The sequence below is a fragment of the Bos indicus genome, chromosome X, assembly GCF_029378745.1.
Source record: "Bos indicus isolate NIAB-ARS_2022 breed Sahiwal x Tharparkar chromosome X, NIAB-ARS_B.indTharparkar_mat_pri_1.0, whole genome shotgun sequence".
Taxonomy (NCBI): domain Eukaryota; kingdom Metazoa; phylum Chordata; class Mammalia; order Artiodactyla; family Bovidae; genus Bos; species Bos indicus.
In genome coordinates, this window is record NC_091789.1 from 114,477,282 (window position 1) to 114,501,509 (window position 24,228).

Consider the following 24,228-nt stretch of genomic DNA (forward strand, 5'->3'; position numbering starts at 1 on the left):
AAACCATGAATGAATCATAGTCCTCTTCCATCTTTCATCTACTCCCTCTTCTGGTTAATTCAAGGACTTTACCTCCCAACATGAAACTCAGAAGAAACAGCAAGAAACTAGAGATGATTATTTACATCTGAATAACTCTGGTTGCCTAAGAAGCAAATGTGAACAGGGCAGATACAAGAAAAGCTCTGAAAGCAGTGCATGGTACAGAGGATAATATTTCATATATTTTCACGTATTTCAAAAAAGAAATGTATCTGAATTAGTTGCTATTTTGTGAGAACCTGAAAATTAAAGTAGGAGAAGATCTAACTTCTCTCAAGCATAATCTTACTAAGCATCTGATTCCTCTTACCAAATATCCCACTTGTGGATATTCCATATCAATTCAGGTATTATACAACCCAATCTGACTGTGAGATTTAGGCCTCAGAAAACTCACATGATTAAACATCAATATTCAATTCACTAGAGCCTAGGCTCAGGCTGTCCTGACACTTAACACTAAATGTTGAAGGAGGAAAACTTAGAGTTCTAAAGTTCAAATAAGTATATATTATAATGGAAAGGCTGTAGCAAAAATAAAAGTTAAGCCTGCAGAGAGTTGGCCAAGCTGTTAAAAGCATGGAACATATATAAGTTAAATCAATTTTTCATACATTGAGTATTTCAAAATTGAAACCAGAAATAAGATGATTTAAAATGCCTAAGAGTTTACTTATTTGAATTCTCATTTACTTGAAAAATAGAATAAATTTCTCACTATAAGTCACCTGACTTTATATTATGAGATAATGGAGGAATCTGTTATCTTAATCCAATATCCAAAAACATGTGGAAATTTTATACTACATTTATTGTAAGCAAAAAGAGTTCTAGCTACAAGTCATATGTTTGCTTAGGTATACATGTGACTTGAGTCAAATCTGTACCAGCTCCAGGCTTGGTTATGGGGGGAGGTGCCAGCTGTTATTGCAAATCTTCAGCAGGACTCCTTCCCTTCCTAATCCATGAGAATGATGCTGCCTGTAGCACAAATACATTCCCACATAAAAGAAGAAATCAAGTTCCTGGGGACTTCAAAAAAGAAATCAGGAGCTAAAAAATGAGAATGTGGCAGCCTGCAGTCAAAAATTTGGTTGAAAAGAAAGAGCATTTCTGGACAAGGATTACAATTCTAAAGAGATAGAATCAATGATTCCCAGCATGCCATAGATCTACCTGCCCATTATCTTGACATCTTTCATTATAACTAGTCATTTTTAAAAACTGGGTCAAACCACATATACAGTAAAATATCATAATACTAAATAAATAGCTCAACATGTTTTTGAGATTCATTCTTATTGATATTGAGAACTGCAAAAACAAAGAAACAAACAAACAAAAAACTCTCTTGACACGTAACAACTCAATTTAAATTCCTGCACTAAAAAACCTGACAAAACTCTAGCATGGCATCTAAGAGCTTAAGGCCGTGTCCCTAGGATGACTCCAGCTCCCCTTAAAATGCCTGCCTGAGGAAGCTCTAGACTGTTAAGAGAAACTGTTTCAGCAAAAACCTGGCAGTAGACAGACAATCTTGTAAACTCCTCTCTTAGAGCAACTGTTATAGCCAAATGCTCTGGAAAGCAAACTCATTCCGAAGGACAGCATGGATAGTGGAGTGCAGATTATTACACAGGCAGGTCCAAGGCAGAGTTTCCTCTTTAGCCAGGGACCCCTAACGACTTTTGTGAAAACCTTATATACCTTAAGTGTACCTGCTCAAGCCCACATCCCCCAGTTCCTTAAACCTAGCCTGGAAAATGCTAAAGGGAGATACAATCAGGTTACAGCCATGATTCATAATCAGAAGGGTCAGCTGGTTATACATTGTAGCCTACACCAATGGGGGCCATAAAGATTACAAAGGTGATTGACTACATAGGGGATTATTACATTCTTTCTGGCGATGGGAAATCCTGGTATGGAATCTGGTGTTTACTGGTCTGGGAGGCCTGTTAGGCCATAGGTATGTTATCTCCATGGCTATCAGGCACATAGTCCAAAGTTCACTGAAAATGCAAGCAGGCTTATAGCCCAAAGTTCACTGGGAATGTACGATGAAGTTTCCTTCTTTTTCAAGATGGAGTCAGCTTACCCTGTTCCTTCCCTCCTTAATTCACCCCTCTTGATGCTCTCAACTTCCAGTGTAAGCATCACTCATCAGGATGTACTGAATTTTAGGCTTCCTGGTATATATTTGGGTAAATGAAGTCAGCTTCTGTGATACAAAGTTAACAACACATTGGAGAATACAAGGTCCACATAACAGAATCAACAGAACAACTATAACCATGGTTGATAGTTTTCCACCAATCACCCTTTACCCATGATAGAACAGAAGTCCAAAAAGGAAGATCATCAGACATAGCTTTTACTTGATCTTTCATGTCATCTAGAGTGGCTGATATATTGCCAGATAAATCAGGAATATATACACAACATTCAGCTTTGATTATAGCACAGGTCCCTCCTTTAGCGGCTGTAAGTATGTCTAAAGCCATTCTATTTTGAATTACCACTTTTCTCATTTGTATTTGTTCAGTAGTTAGTGTTTGAATAGCTCTTAGGCTGTCATTTAGGGCTCTTTGGGTGAAATTAGAGCTTCAACTCTAATCATTACGTCCTTAGTGCCCAATGAGGGAACAAATAGAGCAGCCAAATAAACATACCAATGGAAAATTGATCGTGACCATCTGGCCTGTAGAGAGGGTAAATTTAAAGGCTCTTGTATTGTTGACCTGATGTTTCCATGGGCAAAGGCCAGAACTAAAGTACACCTCCCTATCCATCCTGGGGGCAGCCAAGGCCATCACATAACCAATGGGTGCCGTTAGGAGCAATGCACCTGATTCTGGGGCTGAGTTCCCAGTCTGTCCCGGACCATTGGGTGGATTGACTGGGATCATAAGTAACTTTATAGGTCTTACGGCACTGTTCTGTCCGTCAAAAGCCTATTGGTTTTAAATTCTTTTTATCTATTATTCGGTTATTATATCCAATATTGTGTACATCTTGTTCCCAGCAAATTATAACAACTTGGCCCTTTTCTGGAGTAATCCACATGTATTCATCCTATATCTGGTAAAATTGGTCAAAGTATCAGTTATCGGTCAAAATATTAGTCAAAATATTGTTTGGACTTACTGGCTGTCACGTAATACTGAGAAGCATTTTCTGAGCTAAGAGTATAATTTAAATGTATCCCATGGCTGTTTGTCAGATCACTGGCCTTTTAATTGTACCAATGGGAAGTGGCAGCTGTGATTACAGTTTCTATACAAGATTTTTGTTGTTTTGCCTGATGCAAAAAAATCACATAAGCTAGGCATATCACCCCTCCGTAGAGGTGATACCCATCACAGGAGTCCATCCATGACAGACATGGGCATGGCTCCACACACCCAGCAGTTAGATTTTTTATGGAAGTCAGTACAGGAACGTGCCCATGAAATGAAAACATTGTCTTGTGCTGAAACTATAGCTAGTCTCAAGAGAATACCAGCAAGTCCTTGAAGCAGCAGTTGATTGTAGAGCTTCATCTCTTCTTTAAGATGATTTTGGTTTCATGGGGATCAACGGTGTCCTTTTGCGTAGTCCACTCGGCATCCTCCGGGTCTGCGTGGTATGCTCTTTTCACCCTTGTGTGGTGGATCCAGGGAGTGACACCTGCAACTTTAGCTGCTGTATGTGTAGTTAGAATAACAGTATATGGACCCTTCCAATGTGGGGCCAAGGATTCAGGTTTCCAGTCCTTGACCCACACCTGATCACCAGGCATGAACTCATGAATCTGTTCCCCAAGCGGGAACGGTACCCTTTATTGTACAAACTTAAGTTACCTGATTTATTACCTTACCCAGTTGTTGCATCTGCTGTGAAATCCCATTCCCCCTTACCTGTGGCCAACTTGCCAACACCATCTTACTATGGGAGGGGGTCTCCCACAGACAGTTTCATAAGGAGAATAAGGGGTTATTCTCTTATGAGGGGTTACCCTTAATTTGAGTAAGGCTGCCAGAAGCAAGTCCATCCTTGATTAGTCAGTCTCTATGATCCATTTTGAAAGTGTCTCTTTAAGAGTTTGGTTGGTTCTTTCCACCATTCCAGAACTCTGGGGCCTATATGCCATATCCACTTGATATTTGAGCTTTACATATCTGTTGAATTAAGTCAACTAAAAAGGCAAGGCCGTTGTCTGATCCTATACTGGTTGGGAACCCGAATCTGGGGATTATTTCTCGAAGTAGACAGTGAGCCATTTCATTTGCTTTTTTAGTTCAGGTAGCAAAGGCCTCCACCCATCCTCTGAAAGAACATACCAGTAAATAATGATAGTGTCATTACGGTTTCATCTCAGCAAAGTCCACTTATAAATGTTCAAAGGGTAGAGTGCCTTTTAACTGTATTCCTGGAGGTTTTTGTTTATGTCCAGGGGCAGCATTGACCTGTGAGCAAGCAGAACTGTTCTGGAATTCCATTCTACATAAGGAGGAAAGTCATGGAATTAAGAAATATTTTCAAATTAATTTTTCCATTTTTTCATGTCCCAAGTGAGTTGCCTGGTGAACCTGAGACACCAGTGTGGGGTCTAATGCCTCAGGAACCAGTAACCCGCCATCCAGCAGTCCCCACCAACCTTTGTCATTTTGGGTGGCCCTTTGTGCTTCAGCCAGCTGGTCTTAGGCCGGGGTATATTGTGAGAGAGTCAAAGTTAACTCAGGCATTTTTGACAGTACAAAGGTTCTGATAGATCCCCCACCAGCAGCCCCGAATTTCTCAGCCACGTGTTTTGTGGCTTTATCTGCTAGTCAGTTTCCCGATGCTTGTGGGGTGTCTTCCTTTTGGTGACCCCGACAGTGCATCACTGCTACCTTTTCAGGTTCCCATACAGCATCTAATAGAGTCAAGATTTCCTCCTTGTTTTTAACGTCCTTTCCGTTGGCTGTCAGAAGACCTCTCTCTTTATATAAAGCCCCATGTACATGCAAAGTAGCAAAAGCACACCTAGAGTCTGTGTAAACCTTTGTCTTCTTACCGTTTGACAGCTGGAGGGCTCATTGAGCAGACCAGTATGATGGCAGAGAGCTAGGCTCAACGATGGTTTCTTCCATGACTACTGCATATCCCGACAGTCATTGTCCTTGTTTCACCAGGCTGGTGCCATAGGCGTACAGGACCAAATCTGGGTCCAGGATTGGCTGGTCTCTCAAGTCAGGTCTGCTGGCATAAACTTCTTCTAGGATTTCTTTGCAATCATTTGAGGGCCCACTTTCTCCCACAGGAAGGAGAGTGGCTGGATTCAGGGCCTGACAAGGCTCGATAGTAACATGGGGGTTCTCACATAACAGTCCCTGGTATTAAGTAATCTGTGATGTTGACAACCATTTATGGGGGTCCCCTCACAGGAGAGTGTTGACCTCATGGGGAACTTTTATGATCAAGTCTTGGCCCAAAGTCAGCCCGGTTGCCTCCAGGACCAGTAAGGCAACCACAGCAACTGCCCATTAGCATCCTGGCCACCCAGTGGCAACACTGTCCAGCTGTTTCGAGAGGCCACGGGTCTGTCCCATGTCCACATAGTCTGGGACAACACTCCCATAGCCACCTTGTCCTCTTCAGTCACATAAAGAGTAAACAGCTTAGCAAGGTATTGCAGACCCAAAGCAAATGCTGACATAATTGCCAACTTTAGTTCCTCAAAAGCCTGTTGCTGTCTCTCATTCCAATTTAGTGAATCTCCTTCTGGTCCAGTTAGGAGTTCATATAATGGCTGGGCCATCTGGGAACAGCCCAGAATCCAAATCCTACAAAACCCAGTGGCTCCCAAGAACTCTCAGACCTGTTGTCTGCTTCTTGGTTGTGGGATTCTCAAAATGACCTCTTTTCTGGACTGGTCTAACAGCCTCGTGCCTCCTCTCAGAACAAACCCCAAATATCTTACCTCCTCTTTGCAGAATCTATGCCTTCTTTTTCAAGACTCATTAGTCAGACTCTATCAACAGCTCTAGTAAAGCCTTGGTCCCTTCCCAGCAGTCTTCTCCATTCTTGGCAGCTAAAAGCAAACAGCATCCGAACCTCTCTGGCTGGAATGAGTCCAGGTCGGAAGCCAAGGCTTCCCCAAAGATGGTTGGTAAATTCTTAAATCCTTGTGGGAGGCAAGTCCAGGTGAACTGTTGTTTGGTGCCCCCTGCTGGGTCTTCCCATTCAAAAGCAAAAATGGGTTGAGACACCAGGGCGAGGTGTATACAGAAGGCATCCTTGAGATCTAAATAAGTACAGTTCTTAGCACTGGTTGGGAGGAGGCTAAGTAAAGTATAGGGGTTAGGAACAGTGGGATGTAGAGTCATGGTGGCCTGATTGACCAGTCTGACCCTGATTGGCCAGTCTGAGGTCCTGCACAGGTCCTGTCCTGTCCCTCTTCTTTCTTGACTGGTAGGATCAGTGTGTTCCAGGCTGACTGGCATTCAATCAGGATGCCCACCTCTTTCAGTCTGTTTATATCTAACAAAATGCCCACTTGAGCCTTTAGTGATGATGGGTACCGACATTTTCTGACTGGGGTGGCACCAGGTTTGAGTTCTTTTACCACTGGGGCTTGTTTTGCAAGCCTGGGCGGGGGGTTGTCTTCCACCTAGACCTCAGGGAATTGTTGAGTTCTCTCTCTCTCTCAACCGTTTGGCCCATCCGGCTTCCCTTCCGGGAGATTGTGCAACCTCCATTCATCTTGTGGGGTTACCGAGAGGGACAGTAAATAGGTGGTTGAGCCCACTCAAAGAGTGGGTCTTTTGTGGGGAGAAAAGATCACTTGTGCCCCTAACTTAGACAGCAAGTCTCTTCCCAACAAAGGTACTGGGCATTCAGGGATGTATAGAAATTCACGAGTCACTTGGTGTCCCCCCATCTGACATTTTCAGGGTAGGCAGAATGGCCTAATTAGAACGGCTCTTCCCCAGTTACCCCTGCTATAGCAGTGGCCTTTTTTGAGAGGGGTGCCACCGGTTGGGACACCACTGACATTTCTACTCCAGTGTCCACCATAAGGTCAATAATTTAGTCCCCCACTTTTAATTTTACCATGTGCTCTCGGGAATCTGCATCTTTGAGCCCCAGCACCCCTATTCAGTCTCTAGTCCAGCCAGCCCTATAACAGCCGATGCTAAACCCTTTTCCCTGCTATTTTGGGGGCATTCATTTTTCCAGTGGCTGAAGCCTCAGCATTGGGCACGTTGATTTGGTTGTAGGGCGACTTCGGGCCTTTTTGTAGAGGACCTGCCGTGAGGCTAGTTCTGGTTGAGAGGGGGCTGGGGAGGTCTAAGGAGGGACCTTCCCAGGGCTGCAGCCAGTACTGCGACCCTCTGGCCTGCCCTCTTATTATCTTCTCTCCGCCTTTTCTAAACTTCCCTTTTTGTCTCCACGTCTCTATTCCTGAATACCCTATCAGCGATCTCAATTATTTGTGAACTACTCATGGCCAATACCCTGTCTACCTTTTGAAGCTTGCGTCTGATATCGGGTAGGCTTGAGACACAAAGACTGCATTTATCACCATCTGAGATCCAGTGGCCTCTGGATCTATTGGCATTTAAGGTCTATAGGCCTCGCACCGTCTTTCGTAGAACTCAGAGGGTGATTCAGTCTCCCTTTGAATCACTTCAGAGGGTTTTGTCATATTCATAGGTTTTTGGACCTGTCTCTTGTGGCCTTGTAGAATAGCTGCCCGAAATCTCTCCAAGTGGCCCCTTCCTTCCTGTGTTATAGTCCCAATTGGGCCTCTCACCAGGGGCAGCTAGTTCTGCCCACCACTGTGGGTTTACGGTACCCTCAGGTGCCATTTCTCCTAGCCACTTTCTAGCCTCCATTAGGATCCTGTGTCTTTCTTCAGTGCTGAAAAGGGAGACTAGTAGTGGGTTTACGTCAGCCCATGTAGGGCAGTAGGTTTGAAAAATAGTTTCCATTCGTCTAATCATACCTTGTGGCTCCCCTGGGTATGGTGGAGTGTGTTTTTGCCAGTTTAATATATCTGTAGAAGAAAACGGTTGGTAATAATAGGCTACAGGAGGCTGGTGGTAGTGTCCGTCTGCGTCCTGAACCGAGGGCTGTTGTACCTCTCTGACGGGCATCTGCAGTGAGGTTTTTTCCCCCATTCCTTAGTGGAACACAGCCTCTGTCTAATTCCTGTATTTCCTGCCCCCTATTTGTCTGTACTCACCGGGAGGGGCGGTTACAGCTTGGGAGGTTCTGGCTGAGAAAGAATCCTGGGGGTGTTGACCAGAGGCTCCTACCACTGGGACTGGAGCCTGCCAGAATGGCAGCTCTTTGATCTCTGAGGAAAGTTGGCAGAGGAGCAGTGGCTGCTGCAGGAACTTCACCTGGCCCTAGATTGGGCATTAAGGCGCCCTCTGGTCCTAGTGGAGCACTGGGGGACAGGCGTGTCATCAACCAGTATGGGAGAGGGGCAGGTCACCCCCATCCAAATCCTGCAGAATTTCCTTTTTATCATTAATCAATTTTTGTGCCATTAATATTGTTCCTTTCCCTTTCTTGATATAGAATCTCGTCCAAGGAGGGGGTTCTTGAGCTAACTCTAGCCATGAGTCAATATATAGAAATTGATCTGGATGTCCAGACTTTCCGATGACTATGGCATAAACTATTTTTACTGCATGTAAGTCCACGGTGCCCTCTGGTGGCCATCCTAATCCCATAGAGGGCCATTTGACCTCAAAGAGTATGCAGAGGTGGTTAGGCATCATCTTCACCCCGTCAGTTCAGTTCAGTTCAGTTCAGTCACTCAGTCATGTCCGACTCTTTGCGACCCCATGAACTGCAGCACGCCAGGCCTTCCTGTCCATCACCAACTCCTGGAGTCCACCCAAACCCACGTCCATCGAGTCGGTGATGCCATCCAACCATCTCATCCTCTGTCGTCCCCTTCTCCTCTTGCCCTCAATCTTTCCCAGCATCAGGGTCTTTTCAAATGAGTCAGCTCTTCACATCAGGTAGCCAAAGTATTAGAGTTTCAGCTTCAACATCAGTCCTTCCAATGAACACCCAGGACTGATCTCCTTTAGGATGGACTGGTTGGATCTCCTTGAAGTACAAGGGACTCTCAAGAGTCTTCTCCAACACCACAGTTCAAAAGCATCAATTCTTCGGCGCTCAGCCTTCTTTATAGTCCAACACTCACATCCATATATGACCACCGGAAAAACCATAGCCTTGACTAGATGGACCATTGTTGGCAAAGTAATGTGGGTCTGCTTCATCCCATAGTCTCCTCCAAATCCTTTCTTAAAATTTTTAATCATGCACTCCAATACACTTGCCTTAGATTCACTTCCCCCTGTCTTGCTTACCTTCTCGGATCTTCTTTCTTTCCTTTTCGTTCTGTCTACGAAGTTCTCAGTACCCTATGTACTTCTGATATTTACACTCAATGAAACACTTAAATTGCCATTCCATCTCCTTCCTAATTGGGGTGAGAAGAGCCTTACCTGCCAGATCCCATAGGGAAAAGGGGGATCAACATGTCTTCACCTACCAATGGGCACAGCTGAACCAGAACACCACATGGTCCAGGACTATTTCTCCCTTAACTTTTAAAGTCCATTCTGCCTTGGTGGGCTTGATTGGGTGTTGATGAAAACACAGATGGATTAAATATCCCAAGTCTCATGCCATCTCCAGAAAAGCCAATTATACTCACTTTTGCATCCCCCTCCTATCCTGGCAATTCTGAGGGGATCAAGAATTTCACAGCAGGTAGGACATCTCCTTGGGAGGGCAAAATACAAGCGTACAAAGACCAAGTTTCTTCCCCTAGAAGCCCCTTCACAATTGCCCAGTAATGGTTTACCCCCAGACAACATGGACACCACCTTCTTTGTGACATTCACACTCCTGCTTCCCCAAAACTTTCTCGCATTTGTCCAGTAAGAATCTATCTCAGAACAATGTGGATAACCACCTCTTTGTGACAGTCGCAGTCCGCGTGCTTCCTGTTTCCTCCCAGGGGGTTGATCGGGCCCCCTCTTCCACCCTGCTGGGTGGGAACCTCCTTACCTGAGTGCTCAGTTGCCCTGCGGCCATCCACTATCCACCAACGTGAAAGGTCTGGGTGTCGAGGAATGGAATCTTTCCAGAGGGGTGAGGCACCTTCCTCCCCTCTAGAAGATCTGAGCCACAAGGCCTCAGAGGAGCCCTAAGTGGGACTTGTCTCCTCAAATTGAGGCGCTTCCCAGACAACACACCAAATGTTATAACCAAATGCTCCAGGAAGCAAACTCACTCAGAAGGACAGTGTGGATAGTGGAGTGCAGTTTATTATACCAGCAGGTCTGAGGCAGAGTTTCCTCTTTAGCCAGGGACTCTTACCGACTTTTGTGAAAACCTTATATATCTTAAGCGTACCTGCTCAAGCCCACATCCCCAAATTCCTTAAACCTAGCCTGGAAAATGTTAACAGGAGATACAATCAGGTTTACAGCCATGATTCATAATCAGAAGGGTCAGCTGGTTATACATTGTGCTGTAAGATGGAGTTTCCTTCTTTTTCAAGATGGAGTCAGCTCGGCCTGTTCCTTTCCTCCTTCACAATTACTTTAGAAAGTGTGCAGTTATAAATCCTTTCCTTGTCCCTTTGAGATATAAATCTTCCAGTACCCAGAATGATCTCCTCAATGTCCTGAGAGCCATTTCTTTGAAATGTATACATTCAATGAGATGAATTTTAATTTTGGTCTCTGTTGCCAAGGAGGGTAAGGTCCTAATTTTAGTGAGTACCTTACTCCAACTTGTACCACTGACTCTTCATAAAGGTATGAGAAGCTTGTCTGTCTTCTGGAAGGCAGCTCTGCTCACCACTCTATCACTAACACGAGAAATTTGTTTTTCCTCTGGATGAGCACCAATTAGTAAAGCCAGATGGCCTAGTCCTATGGACCAAATCCCCCCTTAATGCTCTCAGTGTCTTTTATTTAGCACATCCAAGCCTTTATAGTCTCCTGTCTTCTGTTTTGGTGGAGTTGAGTTCAGACACTGTTTTCTCTCCTATTACAATAGTTATTACTGCACAAAATCTATCTTTACTGCCTAAACTAGTGTCTGACTTTATTTATCTTTCACATTATATACTTATGCTGTTAAATGAATTTCATGAGAAGAATATGCCACTCATTAATTTACTCACAAGCTGCAATCAAAATTTCCAGGAGAAATATCAATAACCTCAGATATGCAGATGACAGCACACTTATGGCAGAAAGCAAAGAACTCAAGAGCCTCTTAATGAAAGTGAAAGAGGACAGTGAAAAGCTGGGTTAAAACTCAACATTCAGAAAACTAAGATCATGGTATCTGGTCCCATCACTTCATTGCAAATAGATGGGGAAATAGTAGAAACAGTGGCAGACTACATTTCTGGGGGCTCCAAAATCACTGCAGATGGTGACGGCAGCCATGAAATTAAAAGACGCTTACTCCTTGGAAGAAAAGTTATGACCAACCTAGGCTGCAGTCCATGGGGTCACAAAGAGTCGGACATGACTGAGCGACTTCCCTTTCACTTTTCACTTTCATGCATTGGATAAGGAAATAGCAACCCACTCCAGCGTTCTTGCCTGGAGAATCCCAGGGACAGAGGAGCCTGGTGGGCTGCCATCTATGGGGTCCCAGAGTCTGACACGACTGAAGTGACTTAGCAGCAGGAGCAGCAGACGGCACATTAAAAAGCAGAGACATTACTTTGCCAACAAAGGTCCATCTAGTCAAAGCTCTGGTTTTTCCAGTAGTCATGTATGGATGTGAGAGTTGGACTATAAAGAAAGCTGAGCGCTAAAGAATTGATGCTTTTGAACTATAGTGTTGGAGAATATCCCTTGGACAGCAAGGAGATCCAACCAGTCCATCCTAAATAAAATCAGTCCTGAATATTCATTGGAAGGACTGATGCTGAAGCTGACAGTCCAACACTTTGGCCACCTGATGCGAAGAACTGACTCATTTGAGAAGACACTGATGCTGGGAAAGATTGAAGGCAGGAGGAGAAGGGGATGACAGAGGATGAAATGGTTGGATGGTATTACTGACTCAATGAACAAGACTGAGTAAACTCCAGGAGTTGGTAATGGACAGGAAAGCCTGGCATGCTGCAGTCCATGAGATTGCAAAGAGTCGGATACAACTGAGCGACTGAACTGAACTGAACTCATCATTGGCTTTTAACTCAGTCTCTAAGAAGCCATTGTAAACTGAGCAAAGACAATTCATTTGTACCTGATTATTACATTGTTTGGGTAAACATAGGTGAACTCCAATAGTGAGAGACAGAACAGTTTCTCTAGGTCTCCTCTCCTAAGACCTCACCACTAAATTGCTATGGTAAAAATCATAAATATTCTGTTATACAAACAACATTTATGAGAAAGTAAGCATAACTTGGTCCTTTTAGGTATTCAGTAAACACTTTGCTTCAAGTTTCTACATAAGATAGAAATGACTCCTCTAAAAGCAGCTGCACTCAAGAACCAGACATAATCACAGACCTGGGGGTCAGTCTAAAAGGCATAGGATCCTGGCTTCTCTAGACCTCTTATCCCAATTCATGCAAAGCCAGAAATATAGATATTATTTCTAGCCAATCTACACATATTGAAACCACTCAAGCCAGCAATTATGATCATTCCTTATATTATACTAATTAATAAGCCATCTGGTGCTGATCAGAGATGAAGAGATGAAGACAGTTGAAGGGCCCGGCAGAGCCTGAAATTTCTGAATATTGACTCTGAAATGCTAAGTAATAAGGCCCAGTAGTGAATTCTCTTGAATTGAGGCCTCAGATGCTCACTAGTGATCTCCAAGGTGTAGACCGAAAACTAACACACACAAATACACGCAGACAAAATACATATTACACAAGACATATTTTAAAATTAATTATAGGCCACACAAGAAATTTTCTTATAGCATCCAAATCCAAACTGCTAAAACAGAACTAATCTCTACATTAAGGAATTAGCCCAGGGAGGCTGCTCTTCTTGAAAGATAGAGGGTACCTGTAGTTGTTCATTTGGCTAATCAGGTCCTAGCTTCTCAGCTCTGGTCATCTCTTGAAAGAATCAAAAGGTGAGAGACAGACAGCAAATTGTTATCTGTTAGTACAGCATATTGTTGATCTAGAGCCCCTGGCATTTAATTCTGAAAACAGTGGGAATATTTTCGATATTCATTAGTTTTGTCACAACACTTGGTGGCTTTTACAGAAATTGTTAATTTACTGGCTCTGAAATTGGATGGTAAAGCTCATACAACTGGGAATTGGGCAAACTAGGGTGGGTCCTGAGACTCAGCTCTATTCCATGTGTCTCATTTGGGTCCCAGGTTGGGGAAAGCTTTCTCATGCTCTAAGTGTGAGAGGGCAAGCAGAAACACATGAGGCCTTCTTGAGTCTAGATTTGGAAATGGCTCTCATTCGTATCTGTCTACACATGGTAGGACAAAGCAAGTCAGCAGGTCAAGCTGAAAGTCAAGGGCCAGGGAGGGGCACTCTGTCCACGATGAGGCCACTGTAAGGTGGTAGATAAGGAGGGCTGCAACATTTTGAGTCTGCCCTTCAGCTGCCATAGTCTCTCCACAAACCCAAACATACTCCTGCCTTTCACTGAATTAATGATTCCCCCTTTACATTTACAACTGCTAAAACATCATTGACAAAAAAGTACAGAGATTTTTTAAATTTTTGGTACTGTTTTCCATTTTACGTATAAACAAGCCTGCAGCACCTCTCAGGACCTGATTCAGATTCTGTTCTACAAAAATGTTAATTATTCATTCATTTGACAATTAAATATAGAGTACCTAATATATACAGAACATCAAGTGAAGCAGTGTGAGAAATGCAGATGGTTCAGATGTACATTCTTTCTCAATGATCTTGAGGGTTTGGGGTTGATGCTGGGAGCTTCATGTGGGAGTAGCATCAAGTATGGAAATACAGTGGAGGTTTTACAACCATCAGTTTGGGACTCAAGCAATCCAAGATTTGTGTCTCAGCCCCACCATTTCAGGCAAGCTATTTACCCTCTTCCTGTGTTAGTTTCGTTGTTGCTCTTTAGTCACTTAGTCATGTCTGACTCTGCGACCCCATGGACTGAAGCCCACCAAGCTTTTCTCTTCACGGGACTTCCCAGGCAAGAATACTGGAGTGGGTTGCCATTTCCTTTTAGTTTTAGCCACTGACAAATAAATAAGAATATTTACTTCACAGATAAATTTTGAAAATATATAATCTATGCCTGCCACTGATAAGTGCCTATTAATAGCCATAAAAGGCAACAAGGTTACTTGGACCAGACTGGGCATCACTTTCCTGCCAGGGAGCTCTAAAAGCATTTCTTCCTCCATTCTGCTGTCTCAGTACTCCTGTGCTAATTTCTGTTCATGTTCAACAGCACGGACAAGCTTTGTAATAACAATCTGTAAAACCCAAACCATAGGAAGACAGATCTTTTTCAGGGTTGTGCCCTGTAATGCAACTAATTATTAAAAATTCTCAAGTACCTTTCTGAAGAAATGATGATGTAGATCCTAGCTGGAATAGAACTAGAAAACCTGGATAGAACATTTATTTCACCATCCTGATCCTGTGCTAGTGATTCATAGCACAGTCCAATTGGTTGGAAAACCACAGAAGCAATGTGGTCCAGAATGACAAGCAATTGAGTTTCTAGAATCTCACTGACTGAGAAAACATATTTTCAATATGCATTAACCAGGAGACAGGGCCACTCCAAAATAAAACAAATAAGCAAGCAGCTCATGTGAATTTAGGGTGAGTTTTCACAAGCATTACTCCCTCTTTATGTTGGAGCTTGGTCCCTAGTGAACCCCTTTAGGGGTAATGGTCAGTCTCTGCCTTCCCCACCCTGTGAAGGAAGTAGGAGGCTGGGACAGTTACTAACAAGGATGTTGGCATTATCAGGATTATGGAAGAGATGGGATGGGAAAAAAAGATGGGGGGGGAAGTCTCAGAGATTGAGCAGGGTGAGCAGGAGAGTGGATGATGGGAGCTGTAGACAATGTTACAGATGACTGCTATGAGGCTCAAAAAAAAAGCAGTTTTTTTTTTTTTTTTAATGTGTATAAATTTTCCCTCCAAAACTGGCACCCATATTATTTTTAAAAATCTGTGCTTGAGAAATAGTTTAATAATATCAGTTTTGTAAATATGCACATAGTACATAATATTCTAAAACTTTAGTCTCTGTCATTTTTGAAGGGATTATCCCCTAGTCTAGCAGATACCATAGAGACATTTCCATTTAGCAGACACTGTACCCTTTAATAAATCAATACGTATTTTTAAAAAATTGGCACCTCCCTAACCAGTATGGTACCATTAATCCACAAACTCTCTCCCTTTCTACCATGAGACACTAATACCAGGGTCTCCTGCATTGCAGGCAGATTCTTTACCAACTGGGCTATGAGGGAAGCCCCAGGTGCCATGAAAAGATTTGCCAAATAACAGTATTCTAATTTTGTCTACATCTTTGAAAAATAAATTTGTTAAAGCAAGGTGTGGTATAATAAAGAATATATCTGGTTCATCCTCTACCACTCCCCCTTGCCGTTCCTGGCATAGAACTTCAAAAATCCTTGAAATTTCTACAGTTATAGGATTGTCTTTGTTATCTTAATGAGGTGACTCATGGTGGGCCCCTAGGTAGCTTCAGGATGGGGGCTGGTCACCAGAAAGACCAACCATCAGGTGGTTAAGTTGGAACTTTGGGCTATTTCAACCTCTGGGGAACGTACTGGGTTGCAGATTGAGTTCAGTCTTGTAGCTAATGATTTAATCAATCTGGCTGAGATAATGAAACCCAAATAAAAACTTTGGAGGTGAAAGCTAAGAGGAATTTCTTGGCTGGTGAACACACTGATATGCAGGGTATGGGGTGGAGGGTCATGAGCCCTTACTCCATAGGTAGAGGGTATGGAAATTCTGCATTCTAGACTCTTCCAAACCATGTCCTACATATACCCTTTTTAATAAAAATATGACCATTAAAACAGAGCTTTCAGAGAGCTCTGAGTTGTTCAAGTCAATTATTGAACCTGAGCAAGTTAGGGGAATCCTCAGATTTACAGCTCATTGTTCAGAAATGGAGTGGACCCTGAGAATTGCTTGCTGGTGCTTGAATTAAGGATAATCTTGTGGAGGACTGAACCCTTAAGTCTGTGGAGTCTAATGGTAACTCCAGGTAGCTAGTATTAGAACTGCATTGCAGTACCCCTGCTTAGGGTAGAAATAGAGCACAAAATCTTCAGTTTTCTCTTAGACATATAAGATGAAAAAAGTATACTATCAGACATAATTTACTTATTGAATAATTCCCATTTAGCTTTAGAGACACCAAAAGTCTAGCAAGTGATGTCTTCGAAGATTCAGAATCAGGGCTACCTTCTTAAATAGTAAAAAGTACCCTGCCAGCTAGACTCTAATCCTGTCCTAAATAGAGACCAAAGGAAATAGCATAAGGGTTTTCACTGCTTTGCAGATACATGGCACTTCTCTAATTTTATTTTTTTTAATGTACAGAAAACATCATGCAAGTGATTTATATCTCATAAAACTTTTGATTGCTGCCATTAAATTGTCTGGCAAACACCCATGAAACAGTTGAGGACTGGAAAACATCCATGCAGAGGGCTCACTCCATCCAAGTTTTGTGCAAGTTGGGCTTCATAAGATATAATCAACTCTTGGTTATTGCTTTGTACCCCAATATTAGTTCCCCAAAGCCACAGAATCTCCCTAAGAGCTACATGTGTAGACTTTTTACTTACCGGCTGGCCTGGACACATTCAGCAGATCCAACAGACAGGCATTTCTTACTTCCCCTTAGTCAGGTCCCAATCAGAGTTAAAGGAGGATTTAGTTCCTTAAGAAATTATTTCTACTGTGAGAGCCACTCACTATTTTTGCTTTACTTTTTAAACCTAGTAGACTGGGAGCTTGCCTAGTGGCTCAGTGGTAAAAGAACCTACCTGCCAAAGCAGGAGACACAGGTTCGGTCCCTGGTCCGGGAAGTTCCCACATGCCATGGAGCAACTAAGCCAGGGCACCACAACTGATGAGCCTGTGCTCTGGAGCCTGGGAACAGCAACTACTGAAGCTCACATGCCCTAGAGCCTGCGCTCTGCAACAAGAGAAGCCATGGCAATGAACAGCATGTGTATTGCAACTAGAGAAAAGCCCATGAAAAAACGAATATCCAGCACATCCATAAATAAATAAATAAAATTATTTTAAAAAATTAGCAGATTGGATCAATAGATTGGTTGAACCAACAGGCTGGAATTATCAATTTAAAAAGACAATAGCATTTCAGGAAAGCAACTGACTGTCATAGAATTAATTAATCTTGAACAAAATTGGGCAGTGTCAATTTAGAATTCAGTCCTTCCTGTATTTCCTTTTCATTGCTTTCTCAACTCGGAGGTTTCAAGACTTGAGGCTCCCAACGCCTCCCCCAGAATAATTTATGCTCTGAATCCATAATTTTTCCCTTTGCCCTCTTCACTTATCCATACCCTGGTCGAATTTGTGACTATTTCTCACTAACTGAGAGAAAAGAAAAAAAAAACTTTCCTGATATACTAAAGGGCTTCCCTGGTGGCTCAGCTGGTAAAAAGCCCACCTGCAATACAGGAGACCCCAGTTCAATTCCTGGGTCGGGAAGATCCGCTGGAGAAGGGATAGGCTGTGCACTCCAGTATTCTTGGGCTTCCCTGGTGGTTCAGCTGGTAAAGAATCCGCCTGCAATGAGGAAGATCTGGGTTCGATCCTTGGGTTGTGAAGATCCCCTGAAGAAGGGAAAGGCTACCCACTCCAGTATTCTGGCCTGGAGAATTCCATGGACTGTATAGTCCATGGGGTCGCAAAGAGTTGGACACAACTGAGCAAGATGTACTAAATGATAAGAAAGTGCTTATTACATATCATAAAAAGCTTTTAAACTAAGAGCCACATTTTGGGATAAGGAGAGAGAGGGGAGGGACTTTGTGAGATTATATCCTTTAAGTCAGAATGTCTCAAATAGCATGCATCAAAATCGCCTGCTTTACAGCATATTCCTGGGTCATACTCTCAGACTCTCTGATGTAGTAGGTCTGGGTTAGGTTCAGAGAATCCACATTTCCAACAAACCCTGAGGTGAGGCAGACGCCGCTAATCCAGTGAGCACACGTTGAGAACCACTGCTTTAAATTAACCAGGGGGGTGAGTGGGGCTCAAGAGGGAGGGGATATGTGTATACATATAGCTAATTTAGGGCTTCCCTAGTGGATCAGACATAAAGCATTTGCCTGCAATGCAGAAGACTTGGGTTCCATCCCTGGTTGGGAAGATCTCATGGAGGAGGGAATGGCAACCCTCTCCAGCATTCTTGCCTGGAGGATTCCATGGACACAGGAGCCTAGCAGGTTACAATCCATGGGGTTGCAAAGAGTAGGACATGACTGAGTGACCGACACACACACATAGCTGATTCACCTTGCTGTACAGCAGAAACTAACACAACACTGTAACACAAATATACTCCAATATTAAAATAGAGCAAATAAAATAAATATTTTAAAAGCAAATCTCAAAGAAAAATTAATTAACCTGCTGACTGCATAATCTAAGCATTCGAATGCAAATATGAGCAATAATCTGGAATTTTCTATCCAAACTTTCTAGTCAAAATTTGGGATTTTGTTGTAACAGTCTCGAGCTGCTATTGGGAGAAGAGTACTATATTGGGTTAAGATCTGTATTTGATGTCTGCTCAGCTACTCACTGGGAGTAGTGTCATGAAAATGCTCTTTTAAATCTCCAAGGCTGTCTTCTGTATTTGAATAATCAGAAAATAAATCCAGGCATTCAAATTCATTGTGGGGCTCAAAAAACAAAACACAAGCTTCCAGGTAAACTATCAAGTGTCCTACACATAGTATATGGTTGGCCCTCCTTATCTATGGATGTAGAAACTGTGGGAAGGAGGGCTAGCTGGGCTATACCACTTTATGTACAGGACTTGAGCATGTCTGCATTTCAGGATCTGCAGGGGTCCTGAAACCAGTTTTAGCAGATACCTCAGATATGCAGATGACCCCACCCTTATGGCAGAAAGTGAAGAGGAACTAAAAAGCCTCTTGATGAAAGTGAAAGAGGAGAGTGAAAAAAGTTGGCTTAAAGCTCAACATTCAGAAAACTAAGATTATGGCATCTGGTCCCATCACTTCATGGCAGATAGATGGGGAAACAGTGGAAACAGTGTCAGACTTTATTTTTGGGGGCTCCAAAATCACTGCAGATGGTGATTGCAGCCATGAAATTAAAAGACACTTACTCCTTGGAAGGAAAGTTATGACCAACCTAGATAGCATATTGAAAAACAGAGATATTACCTTGCCAACAAAGGTCCGTCTAATCAAGGCTATGGTTTTTCCAGGAGTCATGTATGGATGTGAGAGTTGGACTGTGAAGAAAGCTGAGCGCCAAAGAGTTAATGCTTTTGAACTGTGGTGTTGGAGAAGACTTGAGAGTCCCTTGGACTGCAAGAAGATCCAACCAGTCCATCCTAAAGGAGATCAGTCCTGGATGTTCATTGGAAGGACTGATGCTGAAGCCGAAACTCCAGTACTTTGGCCACCTGACGTGAAGAGCTGACTCATTGGAAAAGACCCTGATGCTGGGAGGGATTGGGGGCAGGAGGAGAAGGGGATGACAGAGGATGAGATGGCTGGATAGCATCACCGACTCGATGGACGTGAGTTTGAGTGAACTCCGAGAGTTGGTGATGGACAGGGAGGCCTGGCGTGCTGTGATTCATGGGGTCACAAAGAGTAGGACACGATTGAGTGACTGAACTGAACTGAACTGAAGGGTTGATTATAATGGTCCTAAAGTAAGTGCTTGCCCCAAGTAGCTATCAAGAATGAAATGACAGGGACTTCCCAGGTGGTCCTGTGGCTAAGACTCTGCACTCCCAATGCAGGGGGCTGGGGTTCGATCCCTGGTCAAGGACTATCCCACATGCTGCAACTAAGAGTTCATATGCTCCAACTAAAGATCCGAGTGCCGCAACCAAGACCCTGCACAGGCAACATAAAAAGAAAAAAGAATGAAATGACAAAGGTTCAAGCCCTGTCTTCTGAAAATTAGAGCTACTTGTGCTCCCTGTGTCATTCACAAACTCTTTTTTTTCTTAAGTGTACAAGAAACACTACTAAGCTTTGACAGGAGGCTTTTGATGCCCAGAGGAGCCTCCTGCACAGCACAGATCTTTGTAAAATAGAGAGAAACTCTCTGACATCCTACATATTCCAAGGGGAGCCCTAGTCCCTGTCATGGAAAATCTGTAAGAACACCTGTACAATCTTTATTAGTGTCAATGTGTTCAGAATCAGAACAGAGCTGCATGAACGTAAGTCATTGAACGTATGCAATTCCATTTTTTCACCTCATCCCTCCTATGGCACTTAAAGACTGTTTCGATGGATATTTAAATTCTCATTTTGTTAACTGAGGTCTATGCTAATTGCCCAAGACTCATTTTCCAGTAGCACCGTGTTGCTACATTCCATTATCGCAAAGTTTAACTGAATTATTAAAATAACACTCTAAGTTTGTTTCTGAAAAATAAACAAATAATTGGGGAAGAGGGAGAGAATTCCCTGTGATGATAGCACACACTGCTATACATTCCATTTGTTTGTTAGACTCCAAATCCCATGCTTATAGTCTCTATACCACCAACCCCTGAAAACAGGCAGCTTTCAAGGAATACAGGTCCAGATCCTGGACCATCTGAGAGGAGCCATTGTATGTCCCTGTAACAATTCTCTAATGCTAGAGCTAAGGGCTTCTCAAGTGGCTCAGTGGTAAAGAATCCACCTGCCAATGCAGGAGGCTCAGGTCCAAACCCTGGGTCAGGAAGATCCCCTGGAGGAGGAAATGGCAAACCACTCCAGTATTCTTGCCTGGAAAATTGCATGAGCAGAGGATCCTGGTGGGCTACAGTACATGGGGTTGCAAGGAGTCAGACATGACTGAGTACTCATGCTGCCTTAGCTAGCCTTAAGGCAGAAACAAGTGGTGTCTCTACAAAGGACAATTTCAACTCCTTGGAAGCAGTTCTTGCTGGCAGCAGCCCTTGTAGAAAGTAGAATTGCACATGAAGAGATGGCTTTTTTTTTTCTCACCCGGTAAGGTCCCTAACACTCATTTCCCTAACATAGGAGTGAGTGAACACTCAGGTGCTGAATAAAGGGACACAAGATTCCATACAGAGCTGAAAAGAACTGAGGTGGGGTAGTGAACTCAAATCATGTGATGCCATGGCCCCACTCACCTGTTGACACAACAAATGAGATTGTAGGTCCTAAAGAGACAAACTGTGAGACAAACTAAGACAAACTGTGAGGCTGGAGAAGACTCCTGAGAGTCCCTTGGACCGCAAGGAGATCCATCCAGTCAATCCTAAAGGAAATCAACCCTGAATATTTACAGGAAGGACTGATGCTGAAGCTCCAATGCTTTGGCCACCTGATGCGAAGAGCTGACTCACTGGAAAAGACCCTGATACAGGGAAAGATTGAAGGCAGGAGAAGGGGATGACAGAGGATGAGATGGTTGGATGGAATCACTGACTCAATTGACATGAGTTTGAGCAAGCTCTGGGAGATGGTGAGGGACCGGGAAGCCTAGCATGCTGCAGTCCATGGCGTCACAAAGAGTCGGACACAACTGAGCGACTGAACTACAACAAAAAAGAAAGAAAGAGACAAGAGTAGAGCCATTTTGGAAAAGGACCAGGGAAGGGCCTTGGGCAAAACAGGTTGTGTAAGCTAAAGAACAAAGGCCCTGGGCGTCTGAGTCCCAGAAACAAAAACCTGGCTGACACGAAAAAAAAAAAAAAAATTATCTCTGTTACACTAAGGAGTATACCCTGCTGCCAGAAGACAAGCTCAACTATAAATTTTAACCGTATCAGTTTCTGGGTTATCTTGCAGAAAATTATCATTCATTTCTTTCCCCTCACAGAAGCACTCCCTATAGAGTCATCTATTGCTGATCAAAGAAGCTTGACAATTTCTAGAAATTATCAGTGATCATGAGACAAGCCCTCCCTTTTGTCATAAAAGCAACTTGTCCCTTCTACTCGGGGAGCTGGCTCTTTTCCTTCTCCCTTGTGCACAAGCTGTCTCTTCTAATAAAAAGCTTTGCTTGCCTAAGGGTCATGTAGAAGCGATATTCATTTCCATGGTCTTACTGTCCAAGAAGAATCTGGAAAGGGCCTGGTATCTCCAACAGGCATAGGGAAAGCTCAGAAAATATGGGAGGAAGGGGAGGAGAAAGCTACAATTTCACTTACATATTTCCTCATCAGAACTTCATCTTGACTTCTGGGATTCCCATGCTATAGCTCCAAGAATATCTCTCATCAGAGGGGGGCAACCCAAAGCCGCCAAGGACAATCGATGAAGGCACTTGAGAATGTGACCATATTTGGAAATAGGGTCTTTGCTGACATTCAAGTTAAGGTGGGTCATCAAAGTGGGCCCTAATCCAATATGATTGTGTCCTTAAAAAAAAAAAAAAACACATAATTGAACAGAGATAAACACAGAAAAAGGAAGAACATCATGTAAACATTAAGGGAGAGGTTAGGGTCATGGATCTACCAGTTAAGGAATGCCAAACACTGTCAGCAAACCAACAGAAGCAAGAAGACAGGCATAAGACGGCTTTGTCCTCACAGCCCCCAGAAGGAACCTTGCTAACACCTTGATCTTGGGCTTAAAGCTTCCAGAATTGTGAGAAAATAAACATTTGTTGTTTAAGCCACACAGTTTGATACTTTGTTACAGCAGGTATAAGAAAGGAATACAATGATCACAACCAGGATTGCCCATGCTCCCTTGGTCAGCCCATACACTAACACTGGAACGATACAGACAAGATTAGCATGGCCCCTGCGCAAGGATGACACACAAATTCAGGGAGTGTTCTATATTTTGGAGAATGAGCTGGAAGATTAGGTTTGATATCCATACACTCTCTCTCTCTTAAGTCACTTCAGTCGTGTCCGACTCCATGCGACCCCATAGACGGCAGCCCACCAGGCAAGAACACTGGAGTGGGTTGCCATTTCCTTCTCCAATGCATGAAAATGAAAAGTGAAAGTGAAGTCGCTCAGTCATGTCCGACCCTCAGCGACCCCATGGACCTCAGCCCACTAGGCTCCTCTGTCCATGGGATTTTCCAGGCAAGAGTACTGGAGTGGGGTGCCATTGCCTTCTCCGATACATACACTACCATGTGTAAAATAGATAGTAGGAACCTGTGGAATAGCACAGGGAGCTCAGCTCAGTGCTCTGTGATGACCTAGAGGGGAGGGGAGGGGAGGGAGGCTCAAGAGGGAGGGATATATGTATACTTACAGCTGATTCACACTGTCGGTACTGCAGAAACTAACACAGCACTGTAAAGCATTATCCTACAATTAAAAATAAAAGAGACTAGGATTGGCCTAGATATCAGCAGAATTGTCAAGTACTCTATTCATCCTGGCCTTTCTTTATCAGCCCGATTTCCCATTTGAGGTACCAATGTCTCAGAGCTAACCCCTCTGCTGTAAGTTTGACAGCACCCTTCTGCTGTTTCAAAATTCACTTGCAAACTCTTTCTGGTTATAACATGTGTTAGAAGATATTCAGGGAATGCAATCTTTATACTGTGAGTTCATTCATTAAGTTAACAAATGGGTTGCATGCATCTACTATTTAAAAGTCAGTCTTCCAGGTGCTGGGCATGTACCATTGAACAAGGGAAAAAAAAAAAAAAATCCCTGTCCTCACAAGAGTTTATATTCTAGCGGATTTATAATCTGGACTAGAACTCAATCCCCAAATCCTTATGTTACACCAAAAAGTGAAATGTGTTTATTCTCAAAAAGAATAAATTCTAATTAAATCCATCTTTCTCAAAGTACCTTACAGGAAACCTCCATCAGAATCTCTTAACATGCTTGTCCAAATAAAGATTATTGGGCTTCACAGTAGGCCCACTCAGTTAAACTCTAGAGGGTGAGGGTGTAGTAATTTTAACATTCTTAACATGAATGTCCCCTA

The 24,228-nt window shown here is 43.2% G+C and overlaps 1 non-coding gene across 1 annotated transcript; it reads left to right on the forward strand.

Moving 5' to 3' along the window:
• Positions 1–23,008: 23,008 nt before the first annotated feature.
• On the forward strand, positions 23,009–23,115 carry LOC139181762 (U6 spliceosomal RNA). The gene has a single exon (XR_011565505.1). It is a non-coding gene; the product is annotated as a U6 spliceosomal RNA (small nuclear RNA).
• The last annotated feature ends 1,113 nt before the right edge of the window (positions 23,116–24,228 follow it).